Source organism: Plecotus auritus (assembly GCF_963455305.1).
Source record: "Plecotus auritus genome assembly, chromosome: 4".
Lineage (NCBI taxonomy): Eukaryota > Metazoa > Chordata > Mammalia > Chiroptera > Vespertilionidae > Plecotus > Plecotus auritus.
In genome coordinates, this window is record NC_137775.1 from 162193826 (window position 1) to 162202381 (window position 8556).

At 41.2% G+C, this 8556-nt stretch overlaps 1 pseudogene across 1 annotated transcript; it reads right to left on the bottom strand.

Moving 5' to 3' along the window:
- Nucleotides 1-857: 857 nt before the first annotated feature.
- On the bottom strand, nucleotides 858-8108 carry LOC308246874 (histone H3.3A-like; annotated as a pseudogene). The gene is made up of 2 exons: nucleotides 8052-8108; nucleotides 858-1374 (listed from the first exon to the last, which is right to left on the bottom strand). The product of its transcript is annotated as a histone H3.3A-like (transcript).
- Between the last annotated feature and the right edge of the window lie 448 nt (nucleotides 8109-8556).

Consider the following 8556-nt stretch of genomic DNA (forward strand, 5'->3'; position numbering starts at 1 on the left):
TGATGCCTTCCAAGTCTGTACTTTGTGCCCTGCCTGCTTTTCAAAACGTCAGACTTTTGTACCCACCTGGATGGCCCCAGCCTCCTCCAATCCATAGTGGGAAGGGAAAGAAGGAGAGAGAATAGAGAACTTGGGATTTTTGGTAGAGTTTACTGTCCTCTTCTTCTCCTTAAAAACGGTGAGGAGAATAAAGACTTCCAGAAAATATTTGGCATCCATCAACAGCAGAGGCTTGGCCCCCTTCCATGCAGAACTCTGGGAGAAGTGTGCCACTCAGAGAGCCTGGCACAGCATGAGGCAACCTAACGAGGGAAGAAATGTCAGTGGGTCATTTTTATTTATTTTTATTTTATTTTTTTGTGAATGTAAAACATTTAATTTAAAAAATGTAGACACTACAATATATAAAATAGCTATTATAAATGCACATAGTGTATTCTATAGCTGCCAGGTTTACTTTTTTTTTTTTTTTTTTTTTTTTTTTAGGAAACTGTAAGTTATTACACTGTGGTTAAGACTTGTATCTTCACCCTTGAAAAAGCCCACATTCTATCACAGTGATGCATGGTCAGACTTAACAGCCCCAATTGTTAAACACTTGGATCAAGTCATAACCAGTTTTATTGCAAAAGGACCCTATACACATTTATCAATTCTAGTACCTTAATAACTACCCAACAAGTCATTAACATACAGAAACATGCATCATGAGAAGCAAGAAATATCACCCATCCCTTCTGCATATTAGCAACTTGTCACTCCTGAGCAACAGTGCTCACATCACTGAGGTCTGTGAACAGTCACTTTTCGCATTCATCCTGAGTGAAAGATAGAATGATTTAAGTACAAATGCAACATGTTATAAACAATTTCTTACAAAAAAAGTCACAAATTAAACCAAAGTATTTTACAGAATTTACTACAAAACACCGTAAAAACTGCCTTCCCTTAAGCTCTCTCTCCCCGTATCCGGCGAGCCAACTGGATGTCTTTGGGCATGATGGTGACTCTCCTGGCGTGGATGGCACACACATAAGTGTCTTCAAATAACCCCACCAGCTACGCTTCGCTAGCCTCCTGCAGCGCACCGATGGCTGCACTTTGAAACCCCAGGTCCATTTTGAAATCCTGGGCGATCTCCCTCACCAACCTCTGGAAAGGCAGCTTGCGGATCAGAAGCTCGGTCCATTTCTGGTAAGGACGGATTTCTCGAAGCGCAACGGTCCCAGGCCTGTAGCGATGGGGCTTCTTCACCCCGCCGGTAGAGGGGGCGCTTTTCCTGGCAGCTTTAGTGGCCAGCTGTTTGCGGGGCGCTTTCCCACCCGTGGATTTGCGAGCAGTCTGAGAAGTTCCATCTACTGAAGTGTTGGGATGCTGAGGATTGAGCCACGAGTCACCGGGAGGTGTCACCTAGAACTGGGGGCGAAGTGGCAGAGGGATGTCAACCTCCCCAAGAGAGCTGAGATGAGGCAAGTCAAGGGCATGGTGGAGTGACGGGGTAGGAAAAGTGGGACGGGGATTGGGGATACAAAGGACAACCACAAGGTCCTTAATAGTGTTTTCCAAGAGCAGAGACCGGAAGTCACACTGTCCAGGCGCTAAAAGAGAACATGTGGTGATGATGGACCAGTAAGACATGCCTCACCTATGGTCAGGGGGAGCCAGTGACAAGGACCAGGAGCCAGCGTGCTGCCCTCAATGCCATTATGCACTACCAGTGGTACATTTGTTAAAACTGATGAATCTACACGATGCCGCATCATCACCTGAAGGCCGTAATTTATCTAGGGTTCACTCATGGTGCTGTGCCTCCTGTAGGTTTGGACCAGTGTATAATGACATGTGTCCATCATAGTATCATACAGAATATTTTCAGTTTTTTTCTGTCCTACATCTATTCACCACCACCACCACCCCTCCCCCCAGCTGAACCTCGGCAATCTTTTTACTGTCTCCAGAAGGTCACATAGTTGGAGTTGTGCAGGGTGTTGCCTTTTCAGATTGGCTTCTTTAACTTGGCAATATGCATTTAAGAGTCTTCCATGCTCTTCCATGCTTTCTCATGGCTTGATAGCTCATTTCCATTGTCTGGATGAACCATAGTTTATCCCTTCACTGATTGAAAGACATCTTGGTTGCTTCCAAGTTTGGGCAATTATGCATAAAGCTGCTATAAACATCCACGTGCAGGGTTTTTACTTGTTGTTTGTTTTTGAGAGAGAGAGACATGGATTTATTGCATTCATTGGTTGATTCTTGTATGTGACCTAACCAGGGATCGAACCTGTAAACCTTGGCATATAGGGGCGATGCTCTAACCAATGGAGCTACCTGACTAAGGGCCCTTGTGCAGGTGTTTGTATGGACATATGTTTCCAACTCCTTTGTGCAGTTGCTGGGTGGTATGATAAGAGTGTGTTTAGTTTTGTAGGAAACCGCCAAACTGCAAACTGGCTGTCCCATTTTGCATTTCCAGCAGCAATGAATGAAATTTCTGTTGCTCAATGTCTTTGCCAGCATTTGGTGCTGTCAGTGTTCTGGGTTTGGGCCATTCTAATAAATGTGTAGTGGTATCTAATTGTTGTTTTAATTTGTGTCTCCCTGATGATATAGACAAATAGAGACTAGTATAACAGATGCCCATGTACCCATTATCCAGCTTCAGCAATACTTCTTTCACTCCCCTGGAGTGTGCCATTTGTTTCTTTCTGGGATCCTGGCTGATATAGGGCCTTCTTGTGCATTTTGACTATTTAGGTGCAGGGGTGGGCAAACTTTTTGACTTGAGGGCCACAATGGGTTCTTAAACTGGACTGGAGGGCCGGAACAAAAGCATGGATGGAGTGTTTGTGTGAACTAATATAAATTCAAAGTAAAGGAGCGGAGGGGAGAGCAAGAGAACCCTCCGCTCTTTTGGCTCCGCGGGCCGGATAGAAGAGCCGAATGGGCCGGATCCGGCCCGCGGGCCGTAGTTTGCCCACGGCTGAGTCTCCTGTATAGGCCGCAGCAATGTGGCAGACTTGTTCTGAACAGAGCCAAATGGATATTTATCCCACAGATTAAAGTGGGGCTTTAGACACATCCCCTACCTGTTCAGTAGAACATCGTTCTCTAACTCCCTCCCCAGCATCCTAGCTCAGTGGTCGGCAAACTCATTAGTCAACAGAGCCAAATATCAACAGTACAACAATTGAAATTTCTTTTGAGAGCCAAATTTTTTAAACTTAAACTTCTTCTAATGCCACTTCTTCAAAATAGACTCGCCCAGGCTGAAGAGCCACACTCAAGGGGCCAAACAGCTGCATGTGGCTCGGGAGCCGCAGTTTGCCGACCACTGTCCCAGGTCATCTTAAACCAGGCTTTGTTTTGTATACAAAGTTACAAAGAGAAGGCATACTCGGTGTCATTGAGAAGAAGTGAATCACATCAATCAGTAGCATTTATTCCCACAGATTAATAAGTACTGTATCTTTTCAGTCATAAGAAAAGGAAATGCTTAGAAGGAACTTTTTTTCTTTCTGCGGAGGTTCTCTTTGTGAGAGAATTGATTACATGGTCTTAGATCAGCAACATTTTTGTCTTCCACAATTTCATGAAAATAACGTCATTAATGAGATTTGCTAATAAAGCAAAAAGACCATCTCTACAAGGACGGAGTCATTTGTAATATGAGACCCTGGACTCTTTTTCTCAGCAAGAAAAATAATCATTTCAGATTTAGTTTTTTACTAGTAGATACAATAAAAGCAACGTACTATTCTATAAATGGGTGTTTGAAATTAGACTCTTTTTCATCATGTCTCATCAGGGGTACCACAGAATTGTTGAAATCAATAGGAACCTCAAGAAAGGAGGGGTGAGGGGAAGAACTAATATTTTTTGATTGCCTTCTTTGTGTTATAAGTGCTCTCAGGTTCATTATCAATTTAATCTTCATAGTAATCCCAGGAAGCCGATGTTCTTATGCCTGTGTTACCGAGAAGGAAAGTGAAGCTCAAAGAGGATAAGTGCTCCCAGGCCCACAGCTACATAGTAATCACCAAACCACCTTATTTTTGTCTCACCGTGCTTGATTCCATGTGAAGCACTTCACATCCATTGTGAAAATTAACCCCATTGGTAAATCACTTTATGCCCATCATACAGATGAGGAGCATTAAGCATCTTGCCCATAGTCACCCAGATAATGACTGACAGGGTTGGAATTCTGAGTCACTTCTGGCTGACTTGCTATTCTTACTACCCTCTGATGGTTTCCCAGGGAGATGGGTACACTGTTACAATTTCTTTTTCCATCTTGAGTTCTCTTTCCCTCTACCAATGTCCATTCAATCATTCTCAGTTAGATCCTTCTCTTTGATAAAAGACACAAAAGCAAATGTGAGCAGACAGGTCCTTGATCATATTTCATTGCACAATCAGTCTCAACAGTGGGCCTGTTCTTACCTCTACCGTTTTCTTGTCTAACATAATTTTCTCCTTTCATTGTCTCCAGACATTTCCACTCAGGTACTCCTAAAATATTTTAAGAAGCAACACATTCCTCACCACGTCTTTAAGTTGATGCCTAAAATTTTATCATGTTAAAGAGTTGCTAATATATATATCTCCATTGTGAAATATATATACACACACACACACACACACACACACACACACACACACACACATACACACACACATATATATATACATACACACACATACTAGAGGCCTGATTTGTGAAAATCGTGCAAGAGTAGGCTTTCCCCCGGCTGCCAGTACCAGCTTCCCTGTGGCACCTGGGACCCGGGCTTCCCTCGCAGCCCCAGCTTCATCCCCCAGCTTCATCCAGAAGGTCGTCGGGAAGGGCATCCAGTCTAATTAGCATATTATGCTTTTACTAGTAGCCTTGCACATGAATCTGTGCACCAGTAGCTCGCCAGTAGCTTGCTGCTGTCCTCCAGTAGCTCTCCACCCACTGCCCCACCCTCCTGAAGCTCCCCCCACCCCTGTCCCCCAGCCCCACTCATAGCTTGCTGCCCTGCCCCCTCCTGTAGCTCTCTGCCACCCGCTTGTAGCTCGCTGCCCCACCCTCCTGCTGATCCGTGATCCAGTTGTTATGCTTCATGGTGTAACAACCATTTGCATATTACATCTTTATTATATTAGATTATTATATATATATATATATATATATATATATATATATTCCAACACATTATAATGATATTAAAAAATAAACTGGCACATCACTATTTGATATCTATCCAGTAGAATCTAAATAATATAGTAATTTAATACCCATCATACTTTTAAAATATATATAAGTCAACTCTTGTTTACCTGTAGGAAAATTTTTTGTTCCTTTTTCTTCTTGAAATTGTATTTCCATTCCACTTTTATTTTATCCTTTAAAATACTTATTTCATGAGCAACATACTTCTATGCAACAAAATATGTAAATAAGTAGAAATAATTTTAAATTTTCTGGAACCATAGGTTCAAAGTATTAGGAAATTCCACACAGTTTCTCAAAACAACATACATATGTTATAAATACTGATGAATAATTACTAAACATAAAATGTGAAGTTGTATTGGAATTGCAGCTCTTAATGGTAGAGCCTTTTGCCCTCATATATTCAGGGATAAATATAACAGGGTTAACCATCAATGCTGAATATACAATTTGGTAGATATAGGCTGAGAAACTCTTCACTTAAATAAGTAAGTAGGCATGATGGAGTCTTATAACAACAGGGCTCAGTTCTTTGAATTTTTCTCAGTTATATACCAAAAGTCCCATGCTTACTTATCATCAAGATTATTTTTAGCGACCTCTCACCTGATGACCCTTTTGTGGGAAGCAGAGAATTGGAGTCCATCTGATTTGCAAGAGGAGTAATTACCTTATCATTAGAGTCACTCACTTCCTGTCTTGAGCACACCCCAGGCAATGCCTTAGGAGGTTTGGGGGGAGTGTGAGCTATGCCTTTCTATGATCAAGTGATGAAAGAAAGGCATTGCTCAAAGGAGATAGAAAGGGAGAAATAGACTGATGCTTTGATCACAGGAGCTTTCTTGGGTCAATCCAATTTAGGAAAGCTTATCTGGACAAGGAATCCCCTGAAACAATCCATGCCCCTTGTTAAGACTTTCCTCCTCACCCCTCCAGGTCAGGACTCTTCTGATCTCCAGCAGTTGTTTTTCTTATAGCTCATTTGGCACTTTAGCACCCTGGCACTGCTGATGAACGCTGTGGCTAGTCTTCAATATTTGTTTTGTGGAATGGGCCTTTATTTCTACCCATCTTTAGGGCATATTTTCTTAAACTTTAAGCTCTTCTGAAAGCTCCCTTAGGGCCTTGTAAATAAGACAACTATATGGGCACCTATGTTTAAAAGTATCCTGATCAATACAACTGAAAGAAAGAAAAAGAAGTAGGAAGGAAAATTAAAAACTAAGATAGATAGCAGATTTTATTTTATTTTATTTTATTATTATTTTTTTTAGTTTGTGGTCAATACGTCCAATATATTTTTATTTTTATTTTTTTTATTAAGGTATTATATGTGTACATATCTTACCATTGCCCCCGAGAGCAGATTTTAAATTACCAGAGGTTGATTCTGTACAGGGGGCCTGTACATCAGGCTGCTGTTATCCAGGCCTCTTGGGTTTACACAAACATTGATTAGTTGCTTCCATTCAACATCTATTCCTAGTTCCCCCCAGCAGGAGTACCTTGTCTTTCTCTCTCCCAGGTTCCAAGTGCCCTTCCTTTGCTTCTGTAGCTTGTTTCAGAAGCCCAGTTGGCTCACTTCCACTGTAACTTTCTAAATAAACTGTCTCTTATAATTTGAGTTCTTGGCTCTGAATTCTTTCTTTACGGAACTCAAGAAACCGAGGTCCAATTTCACCACTAACACTGCCGGTAACATCAGCTCATTCTCAGTCACTTGGCTTCGATCCCATTTCCATTCTGCAGGTAAGACCTGTTTTTTTTGTTTTTTGTTTTTTGTTTGTTTGTTGGTATTTTAATTAATTTTAGAGAGAGAGGAAGGGGGGATATCGATTTGTGGTTCCACTTATTTATGCATTCCTTGGTTGATTCTTGTATGTGCCCTGACTGGGGATTGAACCTGCAACCTTGGCGTATCAGGACATCACATTAACCAACTGAGGGACCTGGCCAGGGCTAATACCTGGTTTTTGATCTAATCCAGTATATTCCATATTACTGACTGAAGGAATTGATTGGTTCAAGCACATAATTCAATCTAAGAGATTTTGCCCATGCTTCTAGGGAGAAAGAAAGCATATAATTTATATATATATATATATATATATATATATATATATATATATATATATATAAATTATATGCTTTCTTTCTCCCTAGAGATATATATATATATATTGGCAGATGCTTCTGGCAGAGATGCTTTCTTTGCTGCTGGACGTGAGTAAAGTTACTCCGGGAGTCTCTGGCAGCTATCTTGCCACCACAAGGGCAGAGAACTCTTAAAAAAAAAAAAGATCCAACACTGTTTGTAGTACAATTTCTTTTTCCATCTTGAGTTTCTCAGAGTTCTTGGCAGAGCCAATAAATGCAGAGAAAGAAACTGAGAACTAGTCATAGTCACTTGACCCAGGATCAACTTCTCTCTGAGGCAGATAAATTCTCAAATATTCTGTTATGTGAACCAATGAATTTTTCTTATTGTTGGTTAATCTGAATTAGTTTCCTGTTACTTGTTACATAAAAAGTGACAATTAATATGGTCCCTACTGTAATCAGAACATCTCTGCATTTATTTTATTATTTATTTTTTGACATATTGGGACTAATGTGTACATCGTTTAAAGAAAAAAACAATTCCTTAAGGAGATTGAAAAGCCTTAGATTTTCATTAATTTCAGGAGGAAATATTGGTCAAAATATAGCATTTCTCTTTCCTCTAGCTGATCTCCAAAGACACTGACAGCCTGACCAAAATGTCAGCATTCTTTACTGATGGAGCTGCTGGTCATGACGTAGCTGTATCATCGCAGTGACTTCCTAATACGTCAGTCCTAAACAGGACTTTGCGCTCAGCCAGGTCGTGGTAGGCCAGCACAGGCATGTTCTCATGAAACTCCTCACAAGCGCATGCAGACAGATACACACTCAGCACACAGGCTAGCTTCTAAGAGAAGGGAGGAGGGGCATGGCAAAAGCACCCAGTGTCTTATCTCACACAGCATGTCATTCCTTATCTAGAATGAGATGAATGAGGGGCAGGGGCTGAGAGTCAAGAAAGCAAATATACAAAAATACGTATTTAGAATTGGGGCAAATACTAGGAAAGACACAAACAAGGCCTTGTAAAAGAATAAAAGGCTGAGGTTGTTTTCAAAGAGGTAGTCTGGAAAGGCTCTGTGAGATGACATTTAAATTGAGATTTGAAGGTTGAATAGAAGCCTGCATTCAAATGAAGGGAGGAGGTTGGAGTCCAGCAGCATTCCAGATAGAAAGATCAGCAAGTACAGCCCGGTCGGCGTGGCTCAGTGGTTGAGCATTGACCTATGAAC